Source organism: Arachis ipaensis, chromosome B6 (assembly GCF_059453495.1).
Source record: "Arachis ipaensis isolate K30076 ecotype BB chromosome B6, ASM5945349v1, whole genome shotgun sequence".
NCBI lineage: Eukaryota > Viridiplantae > Streptophyta > Magnoliopsida > Fabales > Fabaceae > Arachis > Arachis ipaensis.
This window is the reverse complement of record NC_142441.1, coordinates 118319605-118331066: the sequence shown is the minus strand read 5'-3', so window position 1 is coordinate 118331066 and position 11462 is coordinate 118319605. Positions and strand designations below refer to the sequence as shown.

The 11462-nt window shown below is 37.8% G+C and overlaps 1 non-coding gene across 1 annotated transcript; it reads left to right on the top strand.

Annotated features, from left to right (window-relative positions):
- The first annotated feature begins 8136 nt into the window (after window positions 1-8136).
- LOC148562455 (small nucleolar RNA R71) lies at window positions 8137-8244 on the top strand. The gene has a single exon (XR_015888306.1). It is a non-coding gene; the product is annotated as a small nucleolar RNA R71 (small nucleolar RNA).
- The last annotated feature ends 3218 nt before the right edge of the window (window positions 8245-11462 follow it).

The following is an 11462-nucleotide window of genomic DNA, read 5'->3' as shown; positions in this document are numbered from 1 at the left end:
AGAAGTCCTATCCTAGTTATCCTTATCAATGGTGATGAGAATTATATTTTGCTCCCCACTAAGTCAACCTCTAACTATGAAGGTAAGTCAAGTGGATAAATCAATTTAACACCTAAAGTCCTAGTTAACTCCTAAGGAAAGACTAGAGTTATAGGAATTTAAATCAATCAGCAAAGATAACAATTATCAATCACGATGAGTTTGACAATTCAAGAGTTACCAATTAATCAACCAAAGCCAAAAGGAAAAAATCTAAATTATTTATATAAATAAAGTAAAGCAATCATAATTCTGAAATATCTCAAATTATATTAAATAGAAAATCAATCTAAACATAAAGAGTTCATAAACTAAATTGAGAAAATAAGTAAAAGGAACATTGAACCTGAAAATCAAAAGAAATTGTAAGTTGAAATAATAAGAAATCCTAATTTCTTTAAGAGGAATCCTAATCTTAAATTCTAAGAGAGAGGGGAGAGCCTCTCTCTCTCTAAAACTACATCTAAATTATGAAAAGTGAATTATTATGGATGACATGTTCAATGAATGGATGCATTCTCCAACTTTATAGCCTCTAATCTGTGTTTTCTGGGCCAAAAACTGGGTCAAAAACAGGCCAGAAATTGCCCCTAACGATTTCTGGTACCTACAGGTCGCGGGAAAGTGACGCGGAAGCGTCGTCCACGCGTTTGCGCGGATTGGGTTTTCGCCAGGTCACGCGTCCGCGTGATCCACGCGTTCGCATCACCTGGCTTCGGGAAAGCTATGGCAAATTATATATCAAATCGAAGCCCCGGACATTAGCTTTCCAGCGCAACTAGAACCGCATCATTTGGATCTCTGTAGCTCAAGTTATGGTCGTTTTAGTGCGAGAGGGTCAGGCTGACAGCTTTGCAGTTCCTTCAACTTCTTGTATTCCTTCCACTTTTGCATGCTTCCTTTCCATCCTCTAAGCCATTCCTACCCTGTTATCTCTAAAAACACTTAACACACATATCAAGGCATCAAATGGTAATAAGAGAAGATTAAACATATCAAAATTAAGACAAAAGAAGCATGTTTTCAATCATAGCACAAAATTAGGATGGAAAACGTAAACTCATGCAAATCATATGAATAAGTGTATGAAAGATTGATAAAATCTACTCAATTGAGCACAAGATAAACCATAAAATAGTGGTTTATCACATATAAAAGTTATTGTGTAATGATTAATAATAAGGTTTGAACTCACATTCTTCATATCAAGAAAACTTGAGTATATCTTAAAAGTTAATGGGGTCATCTTGCTAGTTGTGCTCTTTTTATTTTTTGGCAATCTTAATAACAAAAAAAGAGAGTATGGGGTCAGGACTTGAAATTTTGGTTAACAATGACAAATTACTAACATCTTAATTAGCCAAGACAAAGTATGGTTAACCTACTGATCGCTTGAGTAGGCTTGCAAACCATATGGTTAACCTACTAACTTACAATCTGTGTAAGTTGTCCGGATTTTCATTTAAGTCTCTTGTGTAGTTCTTGCTTTGGATGTTGATTCAGTTCTGAATCAGTTGCCTTTGCTCTTATTGATTGAATGAATCTTTATTTTCAAATTCTTTGGTGAATCTTTATTGAACTCTGAATTATCACAAGGCACTTTCAGATGTTAGGCTTCCATCCTACTCTTTTATTTCAACTTGTAACCACCAAAGATATTAACTTTTTCAGTTTTGGTAAATGCCCAGGTCTCTTGTTTGTCCAGCTTCAGCAATCTGGAGAAGCTCGACCTCAAACTCAACAACCTAACTTCACTAGAGGTACTCTCTCTTTTTCTTTCTTTTCTGAAAGAATAAATCTTATGGGCATTCTGATTGGCTTCTTATGTATGGTACTGCAGGGGTTGAGGTCATGCGTTAATTTGAAATGGTTATCTGTTTTGGAGAACAAATTAGAAACCTTGGAAGGAATTCAAGGGCTTACTAAGCTCACTGTAAGTAGCTGCATTTTGTGAATATTAATATCACCTGAGCTTGGGAATTTAGTTTACTTCTTTCTGGTTGCTAGTCCTGTGTGTTGTGTACCTTATTATTGGATTTAAGACTTTGTTTATTAAAATTTTTATGGTTACTTTGAAAACTACTGTAAGATTAGTTATTAGCTTTTCTTGTGCTGCTGCTACTTACTGGTGTGTGGATTCTGTTGAGTTTTATTGTACATTTCTGTCTCCATTTGTGTACTTTGCTGTTTGCCTTTGCTCTTATTGATTGAATGAATCTTTATTGAACTCTGAATTATCACAGGTTTTGGATGAGAGGGATCGCAGTCGAATATTATCTCCTTACAAGAAAATTCTTAAGTGGATTGAGAATACAAGAAATGTCAAAGTAATAAATTTGTGACATATTGTGGGCTTTGTTCTATATGCAAATCAGGAAGAAATAGTCTCTCCTCCCTAGTAGGTCTGTCCTTTCATGGGTGGCATTATCTTCAAGGTCTAGTGAATCTTTGATGTTTGGCACTGCCATCAGTGTTTTAAGGCATGTGCGTGATAGTCTTTCTTTTCCTTTTTCATTCTTTGGTAAGGTTCCAAGATGTAAAGCTTTAATGCTAAAATTGTTATCTATTTATAATTATTGCTGCAAGTTCATCAGTTTCATTGATTATAATTTACTTCGATAACAAAATTTTGCTTGGCTGCAGTTGGATATTAGAACCAAATTGTGCCTAAGGGATAGTCTATACCGTTTGGCTAAGAGTGCCGAGCAAAGACATAATGACTCAATTGCAAATGGTTGCACCGGAGATGATGAAGCATGCAAATCAATGGTGCCATGGTGGACGAAATTGTGATCACATTAATGTAGTACTCTTTGTTATTGTATGGAATCATTATTATGGCTCTTTACTATGTGTGGACACAACTCCGTTCAACTAACCAGCAAGTGTACTGGGTCGTCCAAGTAATAAACCTTACGTGAGTAAGGGTCGATCCCACAGAGATTGTTGGCTTGAAGCAAGCTATGGTCAACTTGTAAATCTCAGTCAGGCGGATTTAAACATGATACTTTATTAGATTAAAATAAACAATAAAAGGGATAGAGATACTTATGTAGATTCATTGGCAGGGATTTCAGATAAGCGAATGGAGATGCTTTTCGTTCTTCTGAACCTCTGCTTTCCTGCTATCTTCATCCAATCAGTCTTACTCCTTTCCATGGCTGGCTGTATGCAAGGGCATCACCGTTGTCAGTGGCTACATCCCCTCCTCTCAGTGAATCATATGCTCACGCACCCTGTCACGGCACGGCTATTCATCTGTCGGTTCTCGATCGTGCTGGAATAGGATTCACCCTCCTTTTGCGTCTGTCACTAACGCCCAGCACTCGCGAGTTTGAAGCTCGTCACAGTCATTCAATCATTGAATCCTACTCAGAATACCACAGACAAGGTTTAGACCTTCCGGATTCTCTTGAATGCCGCCATCATTCTAGCTTACGCCACGAAGATTCTGGTTAGGAGATCTAAGAGATACTCATTCTAGCTTAATTCATGTAGAACAGAAGTGTTTGTCAGGCACGCGTTCATAAGGGAGAAGGATGATGAGCGTCACACATAATCATCACCTTCATCACGTTCTTGGGTGCGAATGGATATCTTAGAAGAGAAATAAGAAGAATTGAATAGAAAACAGTAGTACTTTGCATTAATCTTTGAGGAACAGCAGAGCTCCACACCTTAATCTATGGAGTGTAGAAACTCTACCGTTGAAAATACATAAGTGAAGGTCCAGGCATGGCCGAGATGGCCAGCCCCCTAAATGTGATCAATAGTCTCCTAAGATGAACAATGGAATAAAACTGAGACCAAAGATGCCTAATACAGTAGTAAAAGGTCCTATTTATAATAAACTAGTCACTAGGGTTTACATGAGTAAGTAATTGATGCATAAATCCACTTCCGGGGCCCACTTGGTGTGTGTTTGGGCTGAGCTTAAGTGTAGCACGTGCAGAGGCCATTTGTGGAGTTGAACGCCAGTTTCTGTGCCAGTTTGGGCGTTCAACTCTGGTTTTGGATCCTTTTCTGGCGCTGGACGCCAGATTTGGGCAGAAGGCTGGCGTTGAACGCCAGTTTACGTCGTCAATTCTTGGCCAAAGTATGGACTATTATATATTGCTGAAAAGCCCTGGATGTCTACTTTCCAACGCAATTGGAAGCACGCCGTTTCGAGTTCTGTAGCTCTAGAAAATCCACTTTGAGTGCAGGGAGGTCAGAATCCAACAGCATCAGCAGTCCTTTTTCAACCTCTGAATCTGATTTCTGCTCAAGTCCCTCAATTTCAGCCAGAAAATACCTGAAATCACAGAAAAACACACAAACTCATAGTAAAGTCCAGAAATGTGAATTTAACACAAAATCTATTAAAAACATCCCTAAAAGTAACTAGATCCTACTAAAAACATACTAAAAACAATGTCAAAAAGCGTATAAATTATCCGCTCATCACAACACCAAACTTAAATTGTTGCTTGTCCCCAAGCAACTGAAAATCAAAATAGGATAAAAAGAATAGAAAATACTATAAATTCCAAACTATCAATGAAACATAGCTTCAATCATATGAGCGGGACTTATAGCTTTTTGCCTCTTGAATAGTTTTGGCATCTCACTTTATCCATTGGTTTAGAATGATTGGCATCTATAGGAACTTCAGATTTCGAATAGTGTTATTGACTCTCCTAGTTCAGTATGATGATTCTTGAACACAGCTTCTTTATGAGTCTTGGCCGTGGCCCTAAGCACTTTGTTTTCCAGTATTACCACCGGATACATAAATGCCACAGACACGTAATTGGGTGAACCTTTTCAGATTGTGACTCAGCTTTGCTAGAGTCCCCAATTAGAGGTGTCCAGGGTTCTTAAGCACACTCTTTATTTTTGCTTTGGACCTTGACTTTAACCGCTCAGTCTCAAGTTTTCACTTGACACCTACACGCCACAAGCACATGGTTAGGGACAGCTTGGTTTAGCCTCTTAGACCAGGATTTTATTCCTTTAGGCTCTCCTATCCACTGATGCTCAAAGCCTTGGGATCCTTTTTATTTGCCCTTGCCTTTTGGTTTTAAGGGTTATTGGCTTTTTGCTCTTGCCTCTTGGTTTTAAGAGCTTTTGGCTTTTTCTGCTTGCTTTTTCTTTTTCTTTCTATATTTTTTTTCTTATTTTTTTTTCTGCAAGCTTTGTTCTTTGCTGCTTTTTCTTGCTTCAAGAATCATTTTTATGATTTTTCAGATTATCAAATAACATGTCTCCTAGTCATCATTCTTTCAAGAACCAACATATTTAACATTCTTAAACAACAACTTCAAAAGACATATGCACTGTTCAAGCATACATTCAGAAAACAAGAAGCATTGTCACCACATCAATATAATTAAGCTAAGTTCAAGGATAAATTCAAAACTCATGTACTTCTTGTTCTTTTGAATTAAAACATTTTTTCATTTAAGAGAGGTGATGGATTCATAGGACATTTATAACTTTAAGACAAAGTTACTAACTACTAATGATCATGTAATGAAGACACAAACATAGATAAGCACATAACATAGAAAACGAAAAATAGAAGAAATAAGAGCAAGGAATGAATCCACCTTAGTGATGATGGTGTTTCAATAATGTTCTTGAGCTCTTCTATGTCTCTTCCTTGTCTTTGTTGCTCCTCCTTCATTGCTTTTAGATATTCTCTAATTTCATTAAGGATGATGGAGTGCTCTTGATGTTCCACCCTTAGTTGCTTCATTGTGTGGAAGAAAATGTATCCCCTGAGGTATCTCAGGGATCTCTTGATTTGCAGTCAAATGTTCTACCACTGAGCTATAGATCCTTTACATAATTGTTTTACCACACCAAACTTAGAATGTTGCTCGCCCTCGAGCAAAAGAAGAAGGAATAGATGAAGAAGAGGATGTGGAAATAAAAACTAGGATTATGAGGAGGTAAGGTGGGGATCCTGTGGGGTCCACAGATCCTGAGGTGTCAAGGCATTTACATCCCTGCACCAATTTAGGCATGCAAAATGCCCTTGCACACAACTCTGGGCGTTCAGCGCCAGGTTGGTGCCCATTTTGGGCGTTCAACGCCCCTTTGCTGCCATTTCTGGCGTTGAACGCCAGAACCATGCTTGTTCTGGGCGTTCAGCGCCAGGATGCCCCCATTCTGGGCGTTCAGCGCCAGAACTATGCTCTGTTCTGGCGTTTGAACGCCAGACAGATGCTCCTCCAGGGTGTGATTTTTCTTCTGCTGTTTTTGATTCCGTTTTCAATTTTTATTTTTATTTTGTGACTCCACATGATCATGAACCTAAGAAAACATAAAAAAAACAATAAAAATAAGAATTAGATAAACATTGGGTTGCCTCCCAACAAGCGCTTCTTTAATGTCAATAGCTTGACAGAGGGCTCTCATGGAGCCTCACAGATGTGCAGAGCTTTGTTGAGACTCTCCAACACCAAACTTAGAGTTTGGATATGGGAGTTCAACACCAAACTTAGAGTTTGGATGTGGCCTCCCAACACCAAACTTAGAGTTTGACTGTGGGGGCTCTGGTTGACTCTGCTTTGAGAGAAGCTTTTCAAGCTTCCTCTCCATGGTTGCAGAGGGAGATCCTTGAGTTTTGAATACAAGGGAGTTCTCATTCCATTGAAGGACTATTTCACCTCTGTCAACATCAATCACAGCTCTTGCTGTGGCCAGGAAAGGTCTTCCTAGGATGATGGATTCATCCTCTTCCTTTCCAGTATCCAGGACTATGAAATCAGTAGGTATGTAAAGGCCCTCAACCTTTACTAATACATCTTCTACTTGTCCATAAGCCTGTCTTCTTGAGTTGTCTGCCATCTCTAGTGAGATTTTAGCAGCTTGCACCCCATAGATTCCCAGTTTCTCTATTACAGAGAGGGGCATGAGGTTTATTCCTGAACCAAGGTCACACAGAGCCTTAAAGATCATGGTGCTTATGGTACAAGGTATTATGAACTTTCCAGGATCCTGTCGCTTCTGAGGCAATGTCAGTTGATCCAGATCACTTAGTTCATTGATGAACAAGGGAGGTTCAACTTCCCAAGCATCAATGCCAAATAATTTGGCATTCAGCTTCATGATTGCACCAAGAAACTTGGCAGTTTGCTCTTCAGTAACATCCTCATTCTCTTCAGAAGAGGAATACTCATCAGAGCTCATGAAGGGCATAAGGAGGTTCAATGGGATCTCTATGGTCTCTAGATGAGCCTCAGAGTCCTTTGGTTCCCCAGAGGGAAGCTCCTTATTGATCACTGGACGTCCCTGGAGGTCTTCCTCCTTGGGATTCACGTCCTCTCCTCTCCTCACAGGTTCGGCCATGGCACTTATGTCAATGGCCTTGCACTCTCCTTTTGGATTTTCTTCTGTATTGCTTGGGAGAGTACTAGGAGGGATTTCAGTGATCCTTTTACTCAGCTGGCCCACTTGTGCTTCCAGGTTTCTAATGGAAGATCTTGTTTCATTCATGAAACTTACAGTGGCCTTAGATAGATCAGAGACTAGATTTGCTAAATTAGAAGCATTTTGTTCAGAGTTCTCTGTCTGTTGCTGAGTTGATGATGGAAAAGGTTTGCTATTGCTAAACCTGTTTCTTCCACCATTATTAAAGCCTTGTTGAGGCTTTTGATCCTTCCATGAGAAATTTGGATGATTTCTCCATGTTGAGTTATAGGTGTTTCCATACGGTTCACCTAAGTAATTTACCTCTGCTATTGCAGGGTTCTCAGGATCATAAACTTCTTCTTCAGAAGAAGTCTCTTGAGTACTGTTGGATGCAGCTTGCATTCCATGCAGACTCTGTGAGATCATATTGACTTGCTGAGTCAATATTTTATTCTGAGCCAATATGGCATTCAGAGTATCAACCTCAAGAACTCCCTTCTTCATAGGCGTCCCATTATTCACAGGATTCCTTTCAGAAGTGTACATGAACCGGTTATTAGCAACCATGTCAATGAGTTCTTGAGCTTCTGCAGGCGTTTTCTTTAGGTGAATGGATCCACCTGCAGAAGTATCCAGTGACATCTTAGATAACTCAGACAGACCATCATAGAATATATCCAGGATGGTCCATTCTGAAAGCATGTCAGAAGGACACTTTTTGGTCAACTGTTTGTATCTTTCCCAAGCTTCATAAAGAGATTCACCTTCTTTCTGTCTGAAGGTTTGAACATCAGCTCTAAGCTTGCTCAGCTTTTGAGGAGGAAAGTACTTGGCTAAGAAAGCCGTGACCAGCTTATCCCAAGAGTTCAGGCTGTCTTTGGGTTGAGAATCCAACCATAATCTAGCTCTGTCTCTTACAGCAAAAGGAAAAAGCATGAGCCTGTAGACTTCAGGATCTATTCCATTAGTCTTAACAGTATCACATATCTGCAAGAATTCAGTTAAGAACTGAAAAGGATCTTCAGATAGAAGTCCATGAAACTTGCAGTTCTGCTGCATCAGAGAAACTAATTGAGGTTTCAGCTCAAAGTTGTTTGCTCCAATGGCAGGAATGGAGATGCTTCTTCCATGTAAATTGGAATTAGGTGCAATAAAGTCACCAAGCATCTTCCTTACATTATTATTATTTTCGGCTGCCATCTCCTCTGCCTGTTCGAAAATTTCTGAAAGGTTATCTCTGGATTGTTGTATTTTAGCTTCTCTTAATTTTTTTCTTCAGAGTCCTTTCAGGTTCTGGATCTGCTTCCACAAGAATGTTCTTATCCTTGCTCCTGCTCATATGACAAGGAAGAATGGCCAGGAAAATAATGATAATAATAGAGATCCTTTATACCACAGTATATGGATCCCTGTGTGAGTGGAAGAAGAGGGGGAGACAAAGAATGTAATATAAAGGAAGAAACACAACTGTGAGAATGGAAGAGATGTGAGATGAGATGTTAGGATATGAATGAATAAATAGAATAGGATGGGGGAGGTATAATTTTCGAAAATTTTTTTGAAAAGGAGTTAGTGATTTTTGAAATTTGGTTTTTGAAAATTTGTTAGTATTTTTCGAATTTTTTTTTTAAATAAAAATAAAACAAATAAAAATAATTAGTTAATTAAAAAGAAATTTTTGAAAAAGAGGGGAGATATTTTCGAAAATTAGAGAGAGGGAGTTAGTTAGGTAGTTTTGAAAAAGTTAAGAAACAAACAAAAAGTTAGTTAGTTGGTTGAAACAAATTTTGAAAAGATAAGAAGTTAGGAAGTTAGAAAAGATATTTTGAAAAGATATTTTTGAAAAAGATAAGATAAGAAGATATTTTTGAAAAGATATGATAGAAATTAGTTTTTGAAAAAGATTTGATTTTTAAAATAGATAAGATTTTCAAATTTGAAAATTTGATTTGACTCATAAGAAACAACTTGATTTTAAAAATTTTTGAAAAAGTCAACTTCAATTTTCGAATTTGATGAGAGAAAAAGGGAAAGATATTTTTTTGATTTTTGAATTTTTATGATGCAAGAGAAAAACATGAAAATTATGCAATGCATGAAATTTTTAGATCAAAACATGTGATGAATGCAAGAATGCTATGAATGTCAAGATGAACACCAAGAACACTATGAATGTCAAGATGAACATCATAGACACTTTTGAAAAATTTTTAATGCAAATAAAACATGCCAAACACCAAACTTAGAATTCTTTAATGCTTAAGCACTAAGAATTCAAGAATGCATATGATAAACATGAAAAGTCACAAAACAAAAAAAAAAAATCATCAAGATCAAACAAGAAGACTTACCAAGAACAACTTGAAGATCATGAAGAACACTATGAATGCATGAAATTTTCGAAAAAATGCAAGATGCATATGCAAGTGACACCAAACTTATGATATGACTCAAGACTCAAACAAGAAACAGAAAAATATTTTTGATTTTTTTGATTTTCTAAATTTTTTTTTTATTTTATATTTTTCGAAAAATTCTTTTGAAAAAGAAAAAAAGGATTCCAAAATTTTTAATATGAATTCCAGGAATCTTATGCTCTAAAGCTCCAATCAGAGGGTCAGGCATGGCTCAATAGCCAGCCAAGCTTTAGTATGTAACTCAGACATGACACGCCTGACATTCCTTACATTCAACAGCCAATTGGCTAAGAAAGATAAAGAAGCTCTTCTCTTGGGTATAAGGATTGAGACATGGCTTTACAGCCAGCCAGGCTTCAACATGCTTCATGAAACGCTAGAATTCATTCTTAAAAATTCTGAAACCATAGAATCATTTATTTTTGAAAACATTTTTTTTTTGAAAATATTGTTATTATTTTTTTTCGAAAACAGATGAGAAAATTTTAGAAATATTTTTGAAAAATTTTTGAAAATAAAATAAAAAGAAAATTACCTAATCTGAGCAACAAGATGAACCGTCAGTTGTCCAAACTCAAACAATCCCCGGCAACGGCGCCAAAAACTTGGTGGACGAAATTGTGATCACATTAATGTAGTACTCTTTGTTATTGTATGGAATCATTATTATGGCTCTTTACTATGTGTGGACACAACTCCGTTCAACTAACCAGCAAGTGTACTGGGTCGTCCAAGTAATAAACCTTATGTGAGTAAGGGTCGATCCCACAGAGATTGTTGGCTTGAAGCAAGCTATGGTCAACTTGTAAATCTCAGTCAGGCGGATTTAAACATGATACTTTATTAGATTAAAATAAACAATAAAAGGGATAGAGATACTTATGTAGATTCATTGGCAGGGATTTCAGATAAGCGAATGGAGATGCTTTTCGTTCCTCTGAACCTCTGCTTTCCTGCTATCTTCATCCAATCAGTCTTACTCCTTTCCATGGCTGGCTGTATGCAAGGGCATCACCGTTGTCAGTGGCTACATCCCCTCCTCTCAGTGAATCATATGCTCACGCACCCTGTCACGGCACGGCTATTCATCTGTCGGTTCTCGATCGTGCTGGAATAGGATTCACCCTCCTTTTGCGTCTGTCACTAACGCCCAGCACTCGCGAGTTTGAAGCTCGTCACAGTCATTCAATCATTGAATCCTACTCAGAATACCACAGACAAGGTTTAGACCTTCCGGATTCTCTTGAATGCCGCCATCATTCTAGCTTACGCCACGAAGATTCTGGTTTGGAGATCTAAGAGATACTCATTCTAGCTTAATTCATGTAGAACAGAAGTGTTTGTCAGGCACGCGTTCATAAGGGAGAAGGATGATGAGCGTCACACATAATCATCACCTTCATCACGTTCTTGGGTGCGAATGGATATCTTAGAAGAGAAATAAGAAGAATTGAATAGAAAACAGTAGTACTTTGCATTAATCTTTGAGGAACAGCAGAGCTCCACACCTTAATCTATGGAGTGTAGAAACTCTACCGTTGAAAATACATAAGTGAAGGTCCAGGCATGGCCGAGATGGCCAGCCCCCTAAATGTGATCAATAGT